We start from the raw sequence: 25,543 nt of genomic DNA on the forward strand, positions 1-25,543 counted from the left end.
TCAAACCTCAGTCATGTTGCCAGTCCACAGGTTTCTGCGATCAAACCACATTCAAGTTCCCAGGCCACAGGGTTCCAGAATCAAGCCTCAGTCATGTTGGCAGGCCACAGGGTACCACCATCAAAACTCAGTCATGTTCCCAGTGCACAGGGTTCCTCCATCCTACCTCAATCATGTTCCCAGGACACAGGTTTCCAGAATCAAACCAAAGTCAAGTTCCCAGGCCATGGGTTTCCAGTAGCAGGCCTCAATCATGTTTCCAGGGCACAGGGTTCCACAATCAAGCCTCAGTCATGTTGCCAGGCCACAGGGTACCACCATCATACCTCAGTCATATTCCCAGGACACAGGTTTCCAGAATCAAACCAATTTCATCTTCCCAGGCAACAGGGTACCAGAATCCAAACCGATGTCATGTTCCCAGGCCACAGGGTTCCACCATCAAATCTCAGTCCTGTTGCCAGGCCACAGGCTTCCACCATCAAGCCTCAGTCATTTTCCCAAGCCTGAGGGTTCCAAATTCAAACCTCTGTCATGTTGCCAGGCCACATTGTTCAACCATCAAACCTCAGTCATGTTCCCAGGAAACAGGGTTCCAGAATCAAACCAATGTCATGTTCCCAGGCCACAGGGTTCCAGAATCAAGCCTCAGTCATGTTGCCAGGCCACAGGGTACCACCATCAAACCTCAGTCATGTTCCCAGTGCACAGGGTTCCTCCATCAAACTTCAATCATGTTCCCAGGACACATGTTTCCAGAATCAAACCAAAGTCAAGTTCCCAGGCCATGGGTTTCCAGTACCAGGCCTCAGTCATGTTTCCAGGGCACAGGGTTCCACAATCAAACCTCAGTCATGTTGCCAGTCCACAGGTTTCTGCCATCAAACCTCAGTCAAGTTCCAAGGCCACAGATTTCCAGAATCAACCTCAGTCATATTCCCAGGACACATGGTTCCAGAATCAAACCTCAGTCATGTTCGCAGGCCACAGGGTTCCACAATCAAACCTCAGTCATGTTCCCAGGACAAAGGTGTCCAGAATCAAACCTCAGTCATGTTCCCAGGGAACAGGGTTCCAGAAACAAACCTCAGTCATGTTGCCAGGCCACAGGTTTGCACCATCAAACCTCAGACATGTTCCCAAGCCACAGGGTTCCAGAATCAAACCTCAGTCATGTTCCCTGGCCACAGGGTTCCACAATCCACTGATGTCATGTTCCCAGGCCACAGGGTTCCAGAATCAAACCTCTGTTATGTTCCCAGGCCACAGGGTTCCAGAATTAAACCTCAGTCATATTCCCAGGCCACAGGGTTCCACCATCCAACCTCCATCCTGTTGCCAGGCCACGGTTCCACCATCAAGCCTCAGTCATGTTCCCAGGCCTGTGGGTTCCACAATCAAACCTCTGTCATGTTGCCAGGCCACAGGGTTCCACCATAAAACCTCAGTCCTGTTGCCAGGCCACAGGGTTTAACCATCAAACCTCAGTCATTTTCCCAGGAAACAGGGTTCAAGAATCAAGCCTCCCTCATATTCCCAGGCCACAGGGTTCCACAATTAAACCTCAGTCATATTCCCAGACCAAAGGTTTCAACCATCAAACCTCAGTCATGTTCCCAGGAAACAGGGTTTCACAATCAAACCAATGTCATGTTCCGAGGCCACGGGGTTACAGTATTAGGCCTCAGTCATGTTCCCAGGGCACAGGGTTCCACGATCAAACCTCAGTCATGTTGGCCGTCCACAGTTTTCTGCGATCAAACCACATTCAAATTCCCAGGCCACAGGGTTCCAGAATCAAGCCTCAGTCATGTTGCCAGGCAACAGTGTACCACCATCAAACCTCAGTCATGTTCCCAGTGCACAGGGTTCCTCCATCAAACCTCAATCATGTTCCCAGGACACAGGTTTCCAGAATCAAACCAAAGTCAAGTTCCCAGGCCATGGGTTTCCAGTAGCAGGCCTCAGTCATGTTTCCAGGGCACAGGGTTCCACAATCAAACCTCAGTCATGTTGCCAGGCCACAGGGTACCACCATCATACCTCAGTCATGTTCCCAGGCCACAGGATTCCACGATCTCACATCAGTCATGTTCCCAGGTCAATGGTTTCCAGAATCAAACCTCAGTCATATTCCCAGGCCACATGGTTCCAGAATCAAACCTCAGTCATGTTCCCAGGACAAAGGGATCCAGAATAAAACCTCAGTCATGTTCCCTGGACACAGGTTCCAAAAATAAAATCCCCGGCATGTTCCCAGGCCACAGGGTTCCAGAAGCAAGCCTCACTCATATTCCCAGGCCACAGGGTTCCACAATTAAACCTGTGTCATATTCCCAGGCCAGAGGTTTCCACAATCAAACCTCAGTCCTGTTGCCAGGCCACGGTTCCACCATCAAGCCTCAGTCATTTTCCCAGGAAACAGGGTTCAAGAATCAAGCCTCCCTCATATTCCCAGGCCACAGGGTTCCACAATTAAACCTCAGTCATATTCCCAGACCAAAGGTTTCAACCATCAAACCTCAGTCATGTTCCCAGGAAACAGGGTTTCACAATCAAACCAATGTCATGTTCCGAGGCCACGGGGTTACAGTATTAGGCCTCAGTCATGTTCCCAGGGCACAGGGTTCCACCATCAAACCTCAGTCATATTGGCAGTCCTCAGGTTTCTGCGATCAAACCACATTCAAATTCCCAGGCCACAGGGTTCCAGAATCAAGCCTCACTCATATTTCCAGGCCTCAGGGTTCCACAATTAAACCTCAGTCATATTCCCAGGCCAGAGGGTTCCACAATCAAAGCTAAGTCATCTTGCCAGGCCACAGGGTTCCACCATCAAACCTCAGTCCTGTGACCAGGCCACAGGCTTCCACCATCAAGCCTCAGTCACGTTCCCAAGCCTGAGGGTTCCACCATCAAACCTCTGTCATGTTGCCAGATCACAGGGTTACAGAATTAAACCACAGTCATATTCCCAGGCCAGAGGGTTCCACAGTCAAACCTCAGTCATGTTACCATGCCACAGGGTTCCAGAATCCAACCGATGTCATGTTCCCTGGCCACAGGGTTCCAGAATCTATCCTCAGTCATGTTCCCAGGCCACAGGGTTCCAGAATAAAACCTCAGTCATATTCAAAGTTCACAGGGTTCCAGAACAAAGCCTCAGTCAGGTTCCCAGGGCACAGTATTCCACAATCTAAACAGATGTCATGTTCCCAGGTCACAGATTTGCAGAATCACGCCTCATTCATGTTCCCAGGCCACAGGGATCCACCATCAAGCCTCAGTCAAGTTCCCAAGCCTGAGGGTTCCACAATCAAACCTCATTCATGTTCCCAGTGCACAGGGTTCTTCCATCAAACCTCAATCATGTTCCCAGGACACAGGTTTCCAGAATCAAACCAAAGTCAAGTTCCCAGGCCATGGGTTTCCAGTACCAGGCCTCAGTCATGTTTCCAGGGCACAGGGTTCCACAATCAAACCTCAGTCATGTTGCCAGTCCACAGGTTTCTGCCATCAAACCTCAGTCAAGTTCCCAGGCCACAGATTTCCAGAATCAAACCTCAGTCATATTCCCAGGACACATGGTTCCAGAATCAAACCTCAGTCATGTTCGCAGGCCACAGGGTTCCACAATCAAACCTCAGTCATGTTCCCAGGAAAAAGGTGTCCAGAATCAAACCTCAGTCATGTTCCCAGGGAACAGGGTTCCAGAAACAAACCTCAGTCATGATGCCAGGCCACAGGTTACCACCATCAAACCTCAGACATGTTCCCAGGCCACAGGGTTCCAGAATCAAACCGTTCTCATGTTCCCAGGCCACAGGGTTCCACAATCCACTGATGTCATGTTCCCAGGCCACAGGGTTCCAGAATCACGCCTCAGTCATATTCCCAGGCCACAGGGTTCCAGAATTAAACCTCAGTCATATTCCCAGGCCAGAGGGTTCCAGAATCCAACCGATGTCATGTTCCCAGGCCACAGGGTTCTAGAACCAAGCCTCAGTCAGGTTCCCAGGCCTCAGGGATCCAGAATCAAACCTCAGTCATGTTGCCAGGCCATAGGGTACCACCATCAAACCTCAGTCATATTCCCAGTCCACAGGTTTCCAGAATCAAACCGATTTCATGTTCCCAGGCAACAGGGTACCAGAATCCAAACCCATGTCATGTTCCCAGGCCACAGGGTTCCACCATCAAATCTCAGTCATTTTGCCAGGCCACAGGTTTCCACCACCAAGCCTCATTCATGTTCCCAAGCCTGAGTGTTCCACAATCAAACCTAAGTCATCTTGCCAGGCCACAGGGTTCCACAATCCACTGATGTCATGTTCCCAGGCCACAGGGTTTCAGAATCAAACCTCAGTTATGTTCCCAGGCCACAGGGTTCCAGAATCAAGCCTCCCTCATATTCCCAGGCCACAGGGTTCCACAATTAAACCTCAGTCATATTCCCAGGCCAGAGGGTTCCACAATCAAACCTCAGTCCTGTTGCCAGGCCACGGTTCCACCATCAAGCCTCAGTCATGTTCCCAGGCCTGAGTGTTCCACAATCAAACCTAAGTCATCTTGCCAGGCCACAGGGTTCCACAATCCACTGATGTCATGTTCCCAGGCCACAGGGTTCCAGAATCAAGCCTCCCTCATATTCCCAGGCCACAGGTTTCCACAATTAAACCTAAGTCATATTCCCAGGCCAGAGGGTTCCACAATCAAACCTCAGTCTTGTTGCCAGGCCACGGTTCCACCATCAAACCTCAGTCATGTTCCCAGGCCACAGGGTTCTTCCAACAAATCTCAGTCATGTTCCCAGGCCACAGGATTCCACAATCTCACATCAGTCATGTTCCCAGGCCAATGGTTTCCAGAATCAAACCTCAGTCATATTCCCAGGCCACATGGTTCCAGAATCAAACCTCAGTCATGTTCCCAGGACACATGGTTCCAGAATAAAACCTCAGCCATGTTCCCTGGACACCGGTTCCAAAAATAAAACCCCAGTCATGTTCCCAGGCCACAGGGTTCCAGAATAAAGCCTCACTCATATTCCCAGGCCTGAGTGTTCCACAATCAAACCTAAATCATCTTGCCAGGCCACAGGGTTCCACATTCCACTGATGTCAAGTTCCCAGGCCACAGGGTTCCAAAATCAACCCTCCCTCATATTCCCAGGCCACAGGTTTCCACAATTAAACCTAAGTCATATTCCCAGGCCAGAGGGTTCCACAATCAAACCTCAGTCCTGTTGCCAGGCCACGGTTCCACCATGAAGCCTCAGTCATGTTCCCAGTCCAGAGTGTTCCACAATCAAACCTAAGTCATCTTGCCTGGCCACAGGTTTCCACCATCAAACATCAGTCCTGTGACCAGGCCACAGGCTTCCACCATCAAGCCTCAGTCATGTTCCCAAGCCTGAGGGTTCCACAATCAAACCTCTGTCATGTTGCCAGATCACAGGGTTACAGAATTAAACCACAGTCATAATCCCTGGCCAGACGGTTCCACAGTCAAACCTCAGTCATGTTACCATGCCACAGGGTTCCAGAATCCAACCGATGTCATGTTCCCTGGCCACAGGGTTCCAGTATCTATCCTCAGTCATGTTCCCAGGCCACAGGGTTCCAGAACCAATCCTCAGTCAGGTTCCCAGGGCACAGTATTCCACAATCTAAACAGATGTCATATTCCCAGGTCACAGGTTTCCAGAATCACGCCTCAGTCATGTTCCCAGGCCACAGGGATCCAGAATCATACCTCAGTCATGTTGCCAGGCCATAGGGTACCACCATCAAACATCAGTCATATTCCCAGGCCACAGGTTTCCAGAATCAAACCGATTTCATGTTCCCAGGCAACAGGGTACCAGAATCCAAATCGATGTCATGTTCCCAGGCCACAGGGTTCCACCATTAAATCTCAGTCCTGTTGCCAGGCCACAGGGTTCTACCATCAAGCCTCAGTCATGTTCCCAAGCCTGAGGGTTCAACCATCAAACCTCAGTCATGTTCCCAGGAAACAGGTTTCCAGAATCAAACCAATGTCATGTTCCCAAGCCACGGGGTTCCAGTATCAGGCCTCAGTCATGTTCCCAGTGCACAGGGTTCCACCATCAAACCTCAGTCATGTTGCCAGTCCACAGGTTTCTGCGATCAAACCACATTCAAGTTCCCAGGCCACAGGGTTCCAGAATCAAGCCTCAGTCATGTTGGCAGGCCACAGGGTACCACCATCAAAACTCAGTCATGTTCCCAGTGCACAGGGTTCCTCCATCCTACCTCAATCATGTTCCCAGGACACAGGTTTCCAGAATCAAACCAAAGTCAAGTTCCCAGGCCATGGGTTTCCAGTAGCAGGCCTCAATCATGTTTCCAGGGCACAGGGTTCCACAATCAAGCCTCAGTCATGTTGCCAGGCCACAGGGTACCACCATCATACCTCAGTCATATTCCCAGGACACAGGTTTCCAGAATCAAACCAATTTCATCTTCCCAGGCAACAGGGTACCAGAATCCAAACCGATGTCATGTTCCCAGGCCACAGGGTTCCACCATCAAATCTCAGTCCTGTTGCCAGGCCACAGGCTTCCACCATCAAGCCTCAGTCATTTTCCCAAGCCTGAGGGTTCCAAATTCAAACCTCTGTCATGTTGCCAGGCCACATTGTTCAACCATCAAACCTCAGTCATGTTCCCAGGAAACAGGGTTCCAGAATCAAACCAATGTCATGTTCCCAGGCCACAGGGTTCCAGAATCAAGCCTCAGTCATGTTGCCAGGCCACAGGGTACCACCATCAAACCTCAGTCATGTTCCCAGTGCACAGGGTTCCTCCATCAAACTTCAATCATGTTCCCAGGACACATGTTTCCAGAATCAAACCAAAGTCAAGTTCCCAGGCCATGGGTTTCCAGTACCAGGCCTCAGTCATGTTTCCAGGGCACAGGGTTCCACAATCAAACCTCAGTCATGTTGCCAGTCCACAGGTTTCTGCCATCAAACCTCAGTCAAGTTCCAAGGCCACAGATTTCCAGAATCAACCTCAGTCATATTCCCAGGACACATGGTTCCAGAATCAAACCTCAGTCATGTTCGCAGGCCACAGGGTTCCACAATCAAACCTCAGTCATGTTCCCAGGACAAAGGTGTCCAGAATCAAACCTCAGTCATGTTCCCAGGGAACAGGGTTCCAGAAACAAACCTCAGTCATGTTGCCAGGCCACAGGTTTGCACCATCAAACCTCAGACATGTTCCCAAGCCACAGGGTTCCAGAATCAAACCTCAGTCATGTTCCCTGGCCACAGGGTTCCACAATCCACTGATGTCATGTTCCCAGGCCACAGGGTTCCAGAATCAAACCTCTGTTATGTTCCCAGGCCACAGGGTTCCAGAATTAAACCTCAGTCATATTCCCAGGCCACAGGGTTCCACCATCCAACCTCCATCCTGTTGCCAGGCCACGGTTCCACCATCAAGCCTCAGTCATGTTCCCAGGCCTGTGGGTTCCACAATCAAACCTCTGTCATGTTGCCAGGCCACAGGGTTCCACCATAAAACCTCAGTCCTGTTGCCAGGCCACAGGGTTTAACCATCAAACCTCAGTCATTTTCCCAGGAAACAGGGTTCAAGAATCAAGCCTCCCTCATATTCCCAGGCCACAGGGTTCCACAATTAAACCTCAGTCATATTCCCAGACCAAAGGTTTCAACCGTCAAACCTCAGTCATGTTCCCAGGAAACAGGGTTTCACAATCAAACCAATGTCATGTTCCGAGGCCACGGGGTTACAGTATTAGGCCTCAGTCATGTTCCCAGGGCACAGGGTTCCACGATCAAACCTCAGTCATGTTGGCCGTCCACAGTTTTCTGCGATCAAACCACATTCAAATTCCCAGGCCACAGGGTTCCAGAATCAAGCCTCAGTCATGTTGCCAGGCAACAGTGTACCACCATCAAACCTCAGTCATGTTCCCAGTGCACAGGGTTCCTCCATCAAACCTCAATCATGTTCCCAGGACACAGGTTTCCAGAATCAAACCAAAGTCAAGTTCCCAGGCCATGGGTTTCCAGTAGCAGGCCTCAGTCATGTTTCCAGGGCACAGGGTTCCACAATCAAACCTCAGTCATGTTGCCAGGCCACAGGGTACCACCATCATACCTCAGTCATGTTCCCAGGCCACAGGATTCCACGATCTCACATCAGTCATGTTCCCAGGTCAATGGTTTCCAGAATCAAACCTCAGTCATATTCCCAGGCCACATGGTTCCAGAATCAAACCTCAGTCATGTTCCCAGGACAAAGGGATCCAGAATAAAACCTCAGTCATGTTCCCTGGACACAGGTTCCAAAAATAAAATCCCCGGCATGTTCCCAGGCCACAGGGTTCCAGAAGCAAGCCTCACTCATATTCCCAGGCCACAGGGTTCCACAATTAAACCTGTGTCATATTCCCAGGCCAGAGGTTTCCACAATCAAACCTCAGTCCTGTTGCCAGGCCACGGTTCCACCATCAAGCCTCAGTCATTTTCCCAGGAAACAGGGTTCAAGAATCAAGCCTCCCTCATATTCCCAGGCCACAGGGTTCCACAATTAAACCTCAGTCATATTCCCAGACCAAAGGTTTCAACCATCAAACCTCAGTCATGTTCCCAGGAAACAGGGTTTCACAATCAAACCAATGTCATGTTCCGAGGCCACGGGGTTACAGTATTAGGCCTCAGTCATGTTCCCAGGGCACAGGGTTCCACCATCAAACCTCAGTCATATTGGCAGTCCTCAGGTTTCTGCGATCAAACCACATTCAAATTCCCAGGCCACAGGGTTCCAGAATCAAGCCTCACTCATATTTCCAGGCCTCAGGGTTCCACAATTAAACCTCAGTCATATTCCCAGGCCAGAGGGTTCCACAATCAAAGCTAAGTCATCTTGCCAGGCCACAGGGTTCCACCATCAAACCTCAGTCCTGTGACCAGGCCACAGGCTTCCACCATCAAGCCTCAGTCACGTTCCCAAGCCTGAGGGTTCCACCATCAAACCTCTGTCATGTTGCCAGATCACAGGGTTACAGAATTAAACCACAGTCATATTCCCAGGCCAGAGGGTTCCACAGTCAAACCTCAGTCATGTTACCATGCCACAGGGTTCCAGAATCCAACCGATGTCATGTTCCCTGGCCACAGGGTTCCAGAATCTATCCTCAGTCATGTTCCCAGGCCACAGGGTTCCAGAATAAAACCTCAGTCATATTCAAAGTTCACAGGGTTCCAGAACAAAGCCTCAGTCAGGTTCCCAGGGCACAGTATTCCACAATCTAAACAGATGTCATGTTCCCAGGTCACAGATTTGCAGAATCACGCCTCATTCATGTTCCCAGGCCACAGGGATCCACCATCAAGCCTCAGTCAAGTTCCCAAGCCTGAGGGTTCCACAATCAAACCTCATTCATGTTCCCAGTGCACAGGGTTCTTCCATCAAACCTCAATCATGTTCCCAGGACACAGGTTTCCAGAATCAAACCAAAGTCAAGTTCCCAGGCCATGGGTTTCCAGTACCAGGCCTCAGTCATGTTTCCAGGGCACAGGGTTCCACAATCAAACCTCAGTCATGTTGCCAGTCCACAGGTTTCTGCCATCAAACCTCAGTCAAGTTCCCAGGCCACAGATTTCCAGAATCAAACCTCAGTCATATTCCCAGGACACATGGTTCCAGAATCAAACCTCAGTCATGTTCGCAGGCCACAGGGTTCCACAATCAAACCTCAGTCATGTTCCCAGGAAAAAGGTGTCCAGAATCAAACCTCAGTCATGTTCCCAGGGAACAGGGTTCCAGAAACAAACCTCAGTCATGATGCCAGGCCACAGGTTACCACCATCAAACCTCAGACATGTTCCCAGGCCACAGGGTTCCAGAATCAAACCGTTCTCATGTTCCCAGGCCACAGGGTTCCACAATCCACTGATGTCATGTTCCCAGGCCACAGGGTTCCAGAATCACGCCTCAGTCATATTCCCAGGCCACAGGGTTCCAGAATTAAACCTCAGTCATATTCCCAGGCCAGAGGGTTCCAGAATCCAACCGATGTCATGTTCCCAGGCCACAGGGTTCTAGAACCAAGCCTCAGTCAGGTTCCCAGGCCTCAGGGATCCAGAATCAAACCTCAGTCATGTTGCCAGGCCATAGGGTACCACCATCAAACCTCAGTCATATTCCCAGTCCACAGGTTTCCAGAATCAAACCGATTTCATGTTCCCAGGCAACAGGGTACCAGAATCCAAACCCATGTCATGTTCCCAGGCCACAGGGTTCCACCATCAAATCTCAGTCATTTTGCCAGGCCACAGGTTTCCACCACCAAGCCTCATTCATGTTCCCAAGCCTGAGTGTTCCACAATCAAACCTAAGTCATCTTGCCAGGCCACAGGGTTCCACAATCCACTGATGTCATGTTCCCAGGCCACAGGGTTTCAGAATCAAACCTCAGTTATGTTCCCAGGCCACAGGGTTCCAGAATCAAGCCTCCCTCATATTCCCAGGCCACAGGGTTCCACAATTAAACCTCAGTCATATTCCCAGGCCAGAGGGTTCCACAATCAAACCTCAGTCCTGTTGCCAGGCCACGGTTCCACCATCAAGCCTCAGTCATGTTCCCAGGCCTGAGTGTTCCACAATCAAACCTAAGTCATCTTGCCAGGCCACAGGGTTCCACAATCCACTGATGTCATGTTCCCAGGCCACAGGGTTCCAGAATCAAGCCTCCCTCATATTCCCAGGCCACAGGTTTCCACAATTAAACCTAAGTCATATTCCCAGGCCAGAGGGTTCCACAATCAAACCTCAGTCTTGTTGCCAGGCCACGGTTCCACCATCAAACCTCAGTCATGTTCCCAGGCCACAGGGTTCTTCCAACAAATCTCAGTCATGTTCCCAGGCCACAGGATTCCACAATCTCACATCAGTCATGTTCCCAGGCCAATGGTTTCCAGAATCAAACCTCAGTCATATTCCCAGGCCACATGGTTCCAGAATCAAACCTCAGTCATGTTCCCAGGACACATGGTTCCAGAATAAAACCTCAGCCATGTTCCCTGGACACCGGTTCCAAAAATAAAACCCCAGTCATGTTCCCAGGCCACAGGGTTCCAGAATAAAGCCTCACTCATATTCCCAGGCCTGAGTGTTCCACAATCAAACCTAAATCATCTTGCCAGGCCACAGGGTTCCACATTCCACTGATGTCAAGTTCCCAGGCCACAGGGTTCCAAAATCAAGCCTCCCTCATATTCCCAGGCCACAGGTTTCCACAATTAAACCTAAGTCATATTCCCAGGCCAGAGGGTTCCACAATCAAACCTCAGTCCTGTTGCCAGGCCACGGTTCCACCATGAAGCCTCAGTCATGTTCCCAGTCCAGAGTGTTCCACAATCAAACCTAAGTCATCTTGCCTGGCCACAGGTTTCCACCATCAAACATCAGTCCTGTGACCAGGCCACAGGCTTCCACCATCAAGCCTCAGTCATGTTCCCAAGCCTGAGGGTTCCACAATCAAACCTCTGTCATGTTGCCAGATCACAGGGTTACAGAATTAAACCACAGTCATAATCCCTGGCCAGACGGTTCCACAGTCAAACCTCAGTCATGTTACCATGCCACAGGGTTCCAGAATCCAACCGATGTCATGTTCCCTGGCCACAGGGTTCCAGTATCTATCCTCAGTCATGTTCCCAGGCCACAGGGTTCCAGAACCAATCCTCAGTCAGGTTCCCAGGGCACAGTATTCCACAATCTAAACAGATGTCATATTCCCAGGTCACAGGTTTCCAGAATCACGCCTCAGTCATGTTCCCAGGCCACAGGGATCCAGAATTATACCTCAGTCATGTTGCCAGGCCATAGGGTACCACCATCAAACATCAGTCATATTCCCAGGCCACAGGTTTCCAGAACCAAACCGATTTCATGTTCCCAGGCAACAGGGTACCAGAATCCAAATCGATGTCATGTTCCCAGGCCACAGGGTTCCACCATTAAATCTCAGTCCTGTTGCCAGGCCACAGGGTTCTACCATCAAGCCTCAGTCATGTTCCCAAGCCTGAGGGTTCAACCATCAAACCTCAGTCATGTTCCCAGGAAACAGGTTTCCAGAATCAAACCAATGTCATGTTCCCAAGCCACGGGGTTCCAGTATCAGGCCTCAGTCATGTTCCCAGTGCACAGGGTTCCACCATCAAACCTCAGTCATGTTGCCAGTCCACAGGTTTCTGCGATCAAACCACATTCAAGTTCCCAGGCCACAGGGTTCCAGAATCAAGCCTCAGTCATGTTGGCAGGCCACAGGGTACCACCATCAAAACTCAGTCATGTTCCCAGTGCACAGGGTTCCTCCATCCTACCTCAATCATGTTCCCAGGACACAGGTTTCCAGAATCAAACCAAAGTCAAGTTCCCAGGCCATGGGTTTCCAGTAGCAGGCCTCAATCATGTTTCCAGGGCACAGGGTTCCACAATCAAGCCTCAGTCATGTTGCCAGGCCACAGGGTACCACCATCATACCTCAGTCATATTCCCAGGACACAGGTTTCCAGAATCAAACCAATTTCATCTTCCCAGGCAACAGGGTACCAGAATCCAAACCGATGTCATGTTCCCAGGCCACAGGGTTCCACCATCAAATCTCAGTCCTGTTGCCAGGCCACAGGCTTCCACCATCAAGCCTCAGTCATTTTCCCAAGCCTGAGGGTTCCAAATTCAAACCTCTGTCATGTTGCCAGGCCACATTGTTCAACCATCAAACCTCAGTCATGTTCCCAGGAAACAGGGTTCCAGAATCAAACCAATGTCATGTTCCCAGGCCACAGGGTTCCAGAATCAAGCCTCAGTCATGTTGCCAGGCCACAGGGTACCACCATCAAACCTCAGTCATGTTCCCAGTGCACAGGGTTCCTCCATCAAACTTCAATCATGTTCCCAGGACACATGTTTCCAGAATCAAACCAAAGTCAAGTTCCCAGGCCATGGGTTTCCAGTACCAGGCCTCAGTCATGTTTCCAGGGCACAGGGTTCCACAATCAAACCTCAGTCATGTTGCCAGTCCACAGGTTTCTGCCATCAAACCTCAGTCAAGTTCCAAGGCCACAGATTTCCAGAATCAACCTCAGTCATATTCCCAGGACACATGGTTCCAGAATCAAACCTCAGTCATGTTCGCAGGCCACAGGGTTCCACAATCAAACCTCAGTCATGTTCCCAGGACAAAGGTGTCCAGAATCAAACCTCAGTCATGTTCCCAGGGAACAGGGTTCCAGAAACAAACCTCAGTCATGTTGCCAGGCCACAGGTTTGCACCATCAAACCTCAGACATGTTCCCAAGCCACAGGGTTCCAGAATCAAACCTCAGTCATGTTCCCTGGCCACAGGGTTCCACAATCCACTGATGTCATGTTCCCAGGCCACAGGGTTCCAGAATCAAACCTCTGTTATGTTCCCAGGCCACAGGGTTCCAGAATTAAACCTCAGTCATATTCCCAGGCCACAGGGTTCCACCATCCAACCTCCATCCTGTTGCCAGGCCACGGTTCCACCATCAAGCCTCAGTCATGTTCCCAGGCCTGTGGGTTCCACAATCAAACCTCTGTCATGTTGCCAGGCCACAGGGTTCCACCATAAAACCTCAGTCCTGTTGCCAGGCCACAGGGTTTAACCATCAAACCTCAGTCATTTTCCCAGGAAACAGGGTTCAAGAATCAAGCCTCCCTCATATTCCCAGGCCACAGGGTTCCACAATTAAACCTCAGTCATATTCCCAGACCAAAGGTTTCAACCATCAAACCTCAGTCATGTTCCCAGGAAACAGGGTTTCACAATCAAACCAATGTCATGTTCCGAGGCCACGGGGTTACAGTATTAGGCCTCAGTCATGTTCCCAGGGCACAGGGTTCCACCATCAAACCTCAGTCATATTGGCAGTCCTCAGGTTTCTGCGATCAAACCACATTCAAATTCCCAGGCCACAGGGTTCCAGAATCAAGCCTCACTCATATTTCCAGGCCTCAGGGTTCCACAATTAAACCTCAGTCATATTCCCAGGCCAGAGGGTTCCACAATCAAAGCTAAGTCATCTTGCCAGGCCACAGGGTTCCACCATCAAACCTCAGTCCTGTGACCAGGCCACAGGCTTCCACCATCAAGCCTCAGTCACGTTCCCAAGCCTGAGGGTTCCACCATCAAACCTCTGTCATGTTGCCAGATCACAGGGTTACAGAATTAAACCACAGTCATATTCCCAGGCCAGAGGGTTCCACAGTCAAACCTCAGTCATGTTACCATGCCACAGGGTTCCAGAATCCAACCGATGTCATGTTCCCTGGCCACAGGGTTCCAGAATCTATCCTCAGTCATGTTCCCAGGCCACAGGGTTCCAGAATAAAACCTCAGTCATATTCAAAGTTCACAGGGTTCCAGAACAAAGCCTCAGTCAGGTTCCCAGGGCACAGTATTCCACAATCTAAACAGATGTCATGTTCCCAGGTCACAGATTTGCAGAATCACGCCTCATTCATGTTCCCAGGCCACAGGGATCCACCATCAAGCCTCAGTCAAGTTCCCAAGCCTGAGGGTTCCACAATCAAACCTCATTCATGTTCCCAGTGCACAGGGTTCTTCCATCAAACCTCAATCATGTTCCCAGGACACAGGTTTCCAGAATCAAACCAAAGTCAAGTTCCCAGGCCATGGGTTTCCAGTACCAGGCCTCAGTCATGTTTCCAGGGCACAGGGTTCCACAATCAAACCTCAGTCATGTTGCCAGTCCACAGGTTTCTGCCATCAAACCTCAGTCAAGTTCCCAGGCCACAGATTTCCAGAATCAAACCTCAGTCATATTCCCAGGACACATGGTTCCAGAATCAAACCTCAGTCATGTTCGCAGGCCACAGGGTTCCACAATCAAACCTCAGTCATGTTCCCAGGAAAAAGGTGTCCAGAATCAAACCTCAGTCATGTTCCCAGGGAACAGGGTTCCAGAAACAAACCTCAGTCATGATGCCAGGCCACAGGTTACCACCATCAAACCTCAGACATGTTCCCAGGCCACAGGGTTCCAGAATCAAACCGTTCTCATGTTCCCAGGCCACAGGGTTCCACAATCCACTGATGTCATGTTCCCAGGCCACAGGGTTCCAGAATCACGCCTCAGTCATATTCCCAGGCCACAGGGTTCCAGAATTAAACCTCAGTCATATTCCCAGGCCAGAGGGTTCCAGAATCCAACCGATGTCATGTTCCCAGGCCACAGGGTTCTAGAACCAAGCCTCAGTCAGGTTCCCAGGCCTCAGGGATCCAGAATCAAACCTCAGTCATGTTGCCAGGCCATAGGGTACCACCATCAAACCTCAGTCATATTCCCAGTCCACAGGTTTCCAGAATCAAACCGATTTCATGTTCCCAGGCAACAGGGTACCAGAATCCAAACCCATGTCATGTTCCCAGGCCACAGGGTTCCACCATCAAATCTCAGTCATTTTGCCAGGCCACAGGTTTCCACCACCAAGCCTCATTCATGTTCCCAAGCCTGAGTGTTCCACAATCAAACCTAAGTCATCTTGCCAGGCCACAGGGTTCCACAATCCACTGATGTCATGTTCCCAGGCCACAGGGTTTCAGAATCAAACCTCAGTTATGTTCCAAGGCCACAGGGTTCCAGAATCAAGCCTCCCTCATATTCCCAGGCCACAGGGTTCCACAATTAAACCTCAGTCATATTCCCAGGCCAGAGGGTTCCACAATCAAACCTCAGTCCTGTTGCCAGGCCACGGTTCCACCATCAAGCCTCAGTCATGTTCCCAGGCCTGAGTGTTCCACAATCAAACCTAAGTCATCTTGCCAGGCCACAGGGTTCCACAATCCACTGATGTCATGTTCCCAGGCCACAGGGTTCCAGAATCAAGCCTCCCTCATATTCCCAGGCCACAGGTTTCCACAATTAAACCTAAGTCATATTCCCAGGCCAGAGGGTTCCACAATCAAACCTCAGTCTTGTTGCCAGGCCACGGTTCCACCATCAAACCTCAGTCATGTTCCCAGGCCACAGGGTTCTTCCAACAAATCTCAGTCATGTTCCCAGGCCACAGGATTCCACAATCTCACATCAGTCATGTTCCCAGGCCAATGGTTTCCAGAATCAAACCTCAGTCATATTCCCAGGCCACATGGTTCCAGAATCAAACCTCAGTCATGTTCCCAGGACACATGGTTCCAGAATAAAACCTCAGCCATGTTCCCTGGACACCGGTTCCAAAAATAAAACCCCAGTCATGTTCCCAGGCCACAGGGTTCCAGAATAAAGCCTCACTCATATTCCCAGGCCTGAGTGTTCCACAATCAAACCTAAATCATCTTGCCAGGCCACAGGGTTCCACATTCCACTGATGTCAAGTTCCCAGGCCACAGGGTTCCAAAATCAAGCCTCCCTCATATTCCCAGGCCACAGGTTTCCACAATTAAACCTAAGTCATATTCCCAGGCCAGAGGGTTCCACAATCAAACCTCAGTCCTGTTGCCAGGCCACGGTTCCACCATGAAGCCTCAGTCATGTTCCCAGTCCAGAGTGTTCCACAATCAAACCTAAGTCATCTTGCCTGGCCACAGGTTTCCACCATCAAACATCAGTCCTGTGACCAGGCCACAGGCTTCCACCATCAAGCCTCAGTCATGTTCCCAAGCCTGAGGGTTCCACAATCAAACCTCTGTCATGTTGCCAGATCACAGGGTTACAGAATTAAACCACAGTCATAATCCCTGGCCAGACGGTTCCACAGTCAAACCTCAGTCATGTTACCATGCCACAGGGTTCCAGAATCCAACCGATGTCATGTTCCCTGGCCACAGGGTTCCAGTATCTATCCTCAGTCATGTTCCCAGGCCACAGGGTTCCAGAACCAATCCTCAGTCAGGTTCCCAGGGCACAGTATTCCACAATCTAAACAGATGTCATATTCCCAGGTCACAGGTTTCCAGAATCACGCCTCAGTCATGTTCCCAGGCCACAGGGATCCAGAATTATACCTCAGTCATGTTGCCAGGCCATAGGGTACCACCATCAAACATCAGTCATATTCCCAGGCCACAGGTTTCCAGAACCAAACCGATTTCATGTTCCCAGGCAACAGGGTACCAGAATCCAAATCGATGTCATGTTCCCAGGCCACAGGGTTCCACCATTAAATCTCAGTCCTGTTGCCAGGCCACAGGGTTCTACCATCAAGCCTCAGTCATGTTCCCAAGCCTGAGGGTTCAACCATCAAACCTCAGTCATGTTCCCAGGAAACAGGTTTCCAGAATCAAACCAATGTCATGTTCCCAAGCCACGGGGTTCCAGTATCAGGCCTCAGTCATGTTCCCAGTGCACAGGGTTCCACCATCAAACCTCAGTCATGTTGCCAGTCCACAGGTTTCTGCGATCAAACCACATTCAAGTTCCCAGGCCACAGGGTTCCAGAATCAAGCCTCAGTCATGTTGGCAGGCCACAGGGTACCACCATCAAAACTCAGTCATGTTCCCAGTGCACAGGGTTCCTCCATCCTACCTCAATCATGTTCCCAGGACACAGGTTTCCAGAATCAAACCAAAGTCAAGTTCCCAGGCCATGGGTTTCCAGTAGCAGGCCTCAATCATGTTTCCAGGGCACAGGGTTCCACAATCAAGCCTCAGTCATGTTGCCAGGCCACAGGGTACCACCATCATACCTCAGTCATATTCCCAGGACACAGGTTTCCAGAATCAAACCAATTTCATCTTCCCAGGCAACAGGGTACCAGAATCCAAACCGATGTCATGTTCCCAGGCCACAGGGTTCCACCATCAAATCTCAGTCCTGTTGCCAGGCCACAGGCTTCCACCATCAAGCCTCAGTCATTTTCCCAAGCCTGAGGGTTCCAAATTCAAACCTCTGTCATGTTGCCAGGCCACATTGTTCAACCATCAAACCTCAGTCATGTTCCCAGGAAACAGGGTTCCAGAATCAAACCAATGTCATGTTCCCAGGCCACAGGGTTCCAGAATCAAGCCTCAGTCATGTTGCCAGGCCACAGGGTACCACCATCAAACCTCAGTCATGTTCCCAGTGCACAGGGTTCCTCCATCAAACTTCAATCATGTTCCCAGGACACATGTTTCCAGAATCAAACCAAAGTCAAGTTCCCAGGCCATGGGTTTCCAGTACCAGGCCTCAGTCATGTTTCCAGGGCACAGGGTTCCACAATCAAACCTCAGTCATGTTGCCAGTCCACAGGTTTCTGCCATCAAACCTCAGTCAAGTTCCAAGGCCACAGATTTCCAGAATCAACCTCAGTCATATTCCCAGGACACATGGTTCCAGAATCAAACCTCAGTCATGTTCGCAGGCCACAGGGTTCCACAATCAAACCTCAGTCATGTTCCCAGGACAAAGGTGTCCAGAATCAAACCTCAGTCATGTTCCCAGGGAACAGGGTTCCAGAAACAAACCTCAGTCATGTTGCCAGGCCACAGGTTTGCACCATCAAACCTCAGACATGTTCCCAAGCCACAGGGTTCCAGAATCAAACCTCAGTCATGTTCCCTGGCCACAGGGTTCCACAATCCACTGATGTCATGTTCCCAGGCCACAGGGTTCCAGAATCAAACCTCTGTTATGTTCCCAGGCCACAGGGTTCCAGAATTAAACCTCAGTCATATTCCCAGGCCACAGGGTTCCACCATCCAACCTCCATCCTGTTGCCAGGCCACGGTTCCACCATCAAGCCTCAGTCATGTTCCCAGGCCTGTGGGTTCCACAATCAAACCTCAGTCATGTTGGCCGTCCACAGTTTTCTGCGATCAAACCACATTCAAATTCCCAGGCCACAGGGTTCCAGAATCAAGCCTCAGTCATGTTGCCAGGCAACAGTGTACCACCATCAAACCTCAGTCATGTTCCCAGTGCACAGGGTTCCTCCATCAAACCTCAATCATGTTCCCAGGACACAGGTTTCCAGAATCAAACCAAAGTCAAGTTCCCAGGCCATGGGTTTCCAGTAGCAGGCCTCAGTCATGTTTCCAGGGCACAGGGTTCCACAATCAAACCTCAGTCATGTTGCCAGGCCACAGGGTACCACCATCATACCTCAGTCATGTTCCCAGGCCACAGGATTCCACGATCTCACATCAGTCATGTTCCCAGGTCAATGGTTTCCAGAATCAAACCTCAGTCATATTCCCAGGCCACATGGTTCCAGAATCAAACCTCAGTCATGTTCCCAGGACAAAGGGATCCAGAATAAAACCTCAGTCATGTTCCCTGGACACAGGTTCCAAAAATAAAATCCCCGGCATGTTCCCAGGCCACAGGGTTCCAGAAGCAAGCCTCACTCATATTCCCAGGCCACAGGGTTCCACAATTAAACCTGTGTCATATTCCCAGGCCAGAGGTTTCCACAATCAAACCTCAGTCCTGTTGCCAGGCCACGGTTCCACCATCAAGCCTCAGTCATTTTCCCAGGAAACAGGGTTCAAGAATCAAGCCTCCCTCATATTCCCAGGCCACAGGGTTCCACAATTAAACCTCAGTCATATTCCCAGACCAAAGGTTTCAACCATCAAACCTCAGTCATGTTCCCAGGAAACAGGGTTTCACAATCAAACCAATGTCATGTTCCGAGGCCACGGGGTTACAGTATTAGGCCTCAGTCATGTTCCCAGGGCACAGGGTTCCACCATCAAACCTCAGTCATATTGGCAGTCCTCAGGTTTCTGCGATCAAACCACATTCAAATTCCCAGGCCACAGGGTTCCAGAATCAAGCCTCACTCATATTTCCAGGCCTCAGGGTTCCACAATTAAACCTCAGTCATATTCCCAGGCCAGAGGGTTCCACAATCAAAGCTAAGTCATCTTGCCAGGCCACAGGGTTCCACCATCAAACCTCAGTCCTGTGACCAGGCCACAGGCTTCCACCATCAAGCCTCAGTCACGTTCCCAAGCCTGAGGGTTCCACCATCAAACCTCTGTCATGTTGCCAGATCACAGGGTTACAGAATTAAACCACAGTCATATTCCCAGGCCAGAGGGTTCCACAGTCAAACCTCAGTCATGTTACCATGCCACAGGGTTCCAGAATCCAACCGATGTCATGTTCCCTGGCCACAGGGTTCCAGAATCTATCCTCAGTCATGTTCCCAGGCCACAGGGTTCCAGAATAAAACCTCAGTCATATTCAAAGTTCACAGGGTTCCAGAACAAAGCCTCAGTCAGGTTCCCAGGGCACAGTATTCCACAATCTAAACAGATGTCATGTTCCCAGGTCACAGATTTGCAGAATCACGCCTCATTCATGTTCCCAGGCCACAGGGATCCACCATCAAGCCTCAGTCAAGTTCCCAAGCCTGAGGGTTCCACAATCAAACCTCATTCATGTTCCCAGTGCACAGGGTTCTTCCATCAAACCTCAATCATGTTCCCAGGACACAGGTTTCCAGAATCAAACCAAAGTCAAGTTCCCAGGCCATGGGTTTCCAGTACCAGGCCTCAGTCATGTTTCCAGGGCACAGGGTTCCACAATCAAACCTCAGTCATGTTGCCAGTCCACAGGTTTCTGCCATCAAACCTCAGTCAAGTTCCCAGGCCACAGATTTCCAGAATCAAACCTCAGTCATATTCCCAGGACACATGGTTCCAGAATCAAACCTCAGTCATGTTCGCAGGCCACAGGGTTCCACAATCAAACCTCAGTCATGTTCCCAGGAAAAAGGTGTCCAGAATCAAACCTCAGTCATGTTCCCAGGGAACAGGGTTCCAGAAACAAACCTCAGTCATGATGCCAGGCCACAGGTTACCACCATCAAACCTCAGACATGTTCCCAGGCCACAGGGTTCCAGAATCAAACCGTTCTCATGTTCCCAGGCCACAGGGTTCCACAATCCACTGATGTCATGTTCCCAGGCCACAGGGTTCCAGAATCACGCCTCAGTCATATTCCCAGGCCACAGGGTTCCAGAATTAAACCTCAGTCATATTCCCAGGCCAGAGGGTTCCAGAATCCAACCGATGTCATGTTCCCAGGCCACAGGGTTCTAGAACCAAGCCTCAGTCAGGTTCCCAGGCCTCAGGGATCCAGAATCAAACCTCAGTCATGTTGCCAGGCCATAGGGTACCACCATCAAACCTCAGTCATATTCCCAGTCCACAGGTTTCCAGAATCAAACCGATTTCATGTTCCCAGGCAACAGGGTACCAGAATCCAAACCCATGTCATGTTCCCAGGCCACAGGGTTCCACCATCAAATCTCAGTCATTTTGCCAGGCCACAGGTTTCCACCACCAAGCCTCATTCATGTTCCCAAGCCTGAGTGTTCCACAATCAAACCTAAGTCATCTTGCCAGGCCACAGGGTTCCACAATCCACTGATGTCATGTTCCCAGGCCACAGGGTTTCAGAATCAAACCTCAGTTATGTTCCCAGGCCACAGGGTTCCAGAATCAAGCCTCCCTCATATTCCCAGGCCACAGGGTTCCACAATTAAACCTCAGTCATATTCCCAGGCCAGAGGGTTCCACAATCAAACCTCAGTCCTGTTGCCAGGCCACGGTTCCACCATCAAGCCTCAGTCATGTTCCCAGGCCTGAGTGTTCCACAATCAAACCTAAGTCATCTTGCCAGGCCACAGGGTTCCACAATCCACTGATGTCATGTTCCCAGGCCACAGGGTTCCAGAATCAAGCCTCCCTCATATTCCCAGGCCACAGGTTTCCACAATTAAACCTAAGTCATATTCCCAGGCCAGAGGGTTCCACAATCAAACCTCAGTCTTGTTGCCAGGCCACGGTTCCACCATCAAACCTCAGTCATGTTCCCAGGCCACAGGGTTCTTCCAACAAATCTCAGTCATGTTCCCAGGCCACAGGATTCCACAATCTCACATCAGTCATGTTCCCAGGCCAATGGTTTCCAGAATCAAACCTCAGTCATATTCCCAGGCCACATGGTTCCAGAATCAAACCTCAGTCATGTTCCCAGGACACATGGTTCCAGAATAAAACCTCAGCCATGTTCCCTGGACACCGGTTCCAAAAATAAAACCCCAGTCATGTTCCCAGGCCACAGGGTTCCAGAATAAAGCCTCACTCATATTCCCAGGCCTGAGTGTTCCACAATCAAACCTAAATCATCTTGCCAGGCCACAGGGTTCCACATTCCACTGATGTCAAGTTCCCAGGCCACAGGGTTCCAAAATCAACCCTCCCTCATATTCCCAGGCCACAGGTTTCCACAATTAAACCTAAGTCATATTCCCAGGCCAGAGGGTTCCACAATCAAACCTCAGTCCTGTTGCCAGGCCACGGTTCCACCATGAAGCCTCAGTCATGTTCCCAGTCCAGAGTGTTCCACAATCAAACCTAAGTCATCTTGCCTGGCCACAGGTTTCCACCATCAAACATCAGTCCTGTGACCAGGCCACAGGCTTCCACCATCAAGCCTCAGTCATGTTCCCAAGCCTGAGGGTTCCACAATCAAACCTCTGTCATGTTGCCAGATCACAGGGTTACAGAATTAAACCACAGTCATAATCCCTGGCCAGACGGTTCCACAGTCAAACCTCAGTCATGTTACCATGCCACAGGGTTCCAGAATCCAACCGATGTCATGTTCCCTGGCCACAGGGTTCCAGTATCTATCCTCAGTCATGTTCCCAGGCCACAGGGTTCCAGAACCAATCCTCAGTCAGGTTCCCAGGGCACAGTATTCCACAATCTAAACAGATGTCATATTCCCAGGTCACAGGTTTCCAGAATCACGCCTCAGTCATGTTCCCAGGCCACAGGGATCCAGAATCATACCTCAGTCATGTTGCCAGGCCATAGGGTACCACCATCAAACATCAGTCATATTCCCAGGCCACAGGTTTCCAGAATCAAACCGATTTCATGTTCCCAGGCAACAGGGTACCAGAATCCAAATCGATGTCATGTTCCCAGGCCACAGGGTTCCACCATTAAATCTCAGTCCTGTTGCCAGGCCACAGGGTTCTACCATCAAGCCTCAGTCATGTTCCCAAGCCTGAGGGTTCAACCATCAAACCTCAGTCATGTTCCCAGGAAACAGGTTTCCAGAATCAAACCAATGTCATGTTCCCAAGCCACGGGGTTCCAGTATCAGGCCTCAGTCATGTTCCCAGTGCACAGGGTTCCACCATCAAACCTCAGTCATGTTGCCAGTCCACAGGTTTCTGCGATCAAACCACATTCAAGTTCCCAGGCCACAGGGTTCCAGAATCAAGCCTCAGTCATGTTGGCAGGCCACAGGGTACCACCATCAAAACTCAGTCATGTTCCCAGTGCACAGGGTTCCTCCATCCTACCTCAATCATGTTCCCAGGACACAGGTTTCCAGAATCAAACCAAAGTCAAGTTCCCAGGCCATGGGTTTCCAGTAGCAGGCCTCAATCATGTTTCCAGGGCACAGGGTTCCACAATCAAGCCTCAGTCATGTTGCCAGGCCACAGGGTACCACCATCATACCTCAGTCATATTCCCAGGACACAGGTTTCCAGAATCAAACCAATTTCATCTTCCCAGGCAACAGGGTACCAGAATCCAAACCGATGTCATGTTCCCAGGCCACAGGGTTCCACCATCAAATCTCAGTCCTGTTGCCAGGCCACAGGCTTCCACCATCAAGCCTCAGTCATTTTCCCAAGCCTGAGGGTTCCAAATTCAAACCTCTGTCATGTTGCCAGGCCACATTGTTCAACCATCAAACCTCAGTCATGTTCCCAGGAAACAGGGTTCCAGAATCAAACCAATGTCATGTTCCCAGGCCACAGGGTTCCAGAATCAAGCCTCAGTCATGTTGCCAGGCCACAGGGTACCACCATCAAACCTCAGTCATGTTCCCAGTGCACAGGGTTCCTCCATCAAACTTCAATCATGTTCCCAGGACACATGTTTCCAGAATCAAACCAAAGTCAAGTTCCCAGGCCATGGGTTTCCAGTACCAGGCCTCAGTCATGTTTCCAGGGCACAGGGTTCCACAATCAAACCTCAGTCATGTTGCCAGTCCACAGGTTTCTGCCATCAAACCTCAGTCAAGTTCCAAGGCCACAGATTTCCAGAATCAACCTCAGTCATATTCCCAGGACACATGGTTCCAGAATCAAACCTCAGTCATGTTCGCAGGCCACAGGGTTCCACAATCAAACCTCAGTCATGTTCCCAGGACAAAGGTGTCCAGAATCAAACCTCAGTCATGTTCCCAGGGAACAGGGTTCCAGAAACAAACCTCAGTCATGTTGCCAGGCCACAGGTTTGCACCATCAAACCTCAGACATGTTCCCAAGCCACAGGGTTCCAGAATCAAACCTCAGTCATGTTCCCTGGCCACAGGGTTCCACAATCCACTGATGTCATGTTCCCAGGCCACAGGGTTCCAGAATCAAACCTCTGTTATGTTCCCAGGCCACAGGGTTCCAGAATTAAACCTCAGTCATATTCCCAGGCCACAGGGTTCCACCATCCAACCTCCATCCTGTTGCCAGGCCACGGTTCCACCATCAAGCCTCAGTCATGTTCCCAGGCCTGTGGGTTCCACAATCAAACCTCTGTCATGTTGCCAGGCCACAGGGTTCCACCATAAAACCTCAGTCCTGTTGCCAGGCCACAGGGTTTAACCATCAAACCTCAGTCATTTTCCCAGGAAACAGGGTTCAAGAATCAAGCCTCCCTCATATTCCCAGGCCACAGGGTTCCACAATTAAACCTCAGTCATATTCCCAGACCAAAGGTTTCAACCATCAAACCTCAGTCATGTTCCCAGGAAACAGGGTTTCACAATCAAACCAATGTCATGTTCCGAGGCCACGGGGTTACAGTATTAGGCCTCAGTCATGTTCCCAGGGCACAGGGTTCCACGATCAAACCTCAGTCATGTTGGCCGTCCACAGTTTTCTGCGATCAAACCACATTCAAATTCCCAGGCCACAGGGTTCCAGAATCAAGCCTCAGTCATGTTGCCAGGCAACAGTGTACCACCATCAAACCTCAGTCATGTTCCCAGTGCACAGGGTTCCTCCATCAAACCTCAATCATGTTCCCAGGACACAGGTTTCCAGAATCAAACCAAAGTCAAGTTCCCAGGCCATGGGTTTCCAGTAGCAGGCCTCAGTCATGTTTCCAGGGCACAGGGTTCCACAATCAAACCTCAGTCATGTTGCCAGGCCACAGGGTTCCACCATCAAATCTCAGTCATTTTGCCAGGCCACAGGTTTCCAACACCAAGCGTCATTCATGTTCCCAAGCCTGAGTGTTCCACAATCAAACCTAAGTCATCTTGCCAGGCCACAGGGTTCCACAATCCACTGATGTCATGTTCCCAGGCCACAGGGTTCCAGAATCAAACCTCAGTTATGTTCCCAGGCCACAGGGTTCCAGAATCAAGCCTCCCTCATATTCCCAGGCCACAGGGTTCCACAATTAAACCTCAGTCATATTCCCAGGCCAGAGGGTTCCACAATCAAACCTCAGTCCTGTTGCCAGGCCACG

General features: G+C 50.5%; 1 long non-coding RNA gene across 1 annotated transcript in view; it reads right to left on the reverse strand.

Annotated features, from left to right (window-relative positions):
• LOC309643934 overlaps positions 1–25,232 on the reverse strand; it is a 261,737-nt gene extending 236,505 nt beyond the window's left edge. Inside the window, exon 1 of the long non-coding RNA XR_014254155.1 lies at positions 25,202–25,232. This is a non-coding gene — a long non-coding RNA (uncharacterized lncRNA). The remainder of the gene's footprint in view (positions 1–25,201) is intronic.
• Between the last annotated feature and the right edge of the window lie 311 nt (positions 25,233–25,543).

This window comes from Balaenoptera physalus (genome assembly GCF_965194825.1).
Source record: "Balaenoptera physalus genome assembly, chromosome: 15".
In the NCBI taxonomy this organism is placed as follows: domain Eukaryota; kingdom Metazoa; phylum Chordata; class Mammalia; order Artiodactyla; family Balaenopteridae; genus Balaenoptera; species Balaenoptera physalus.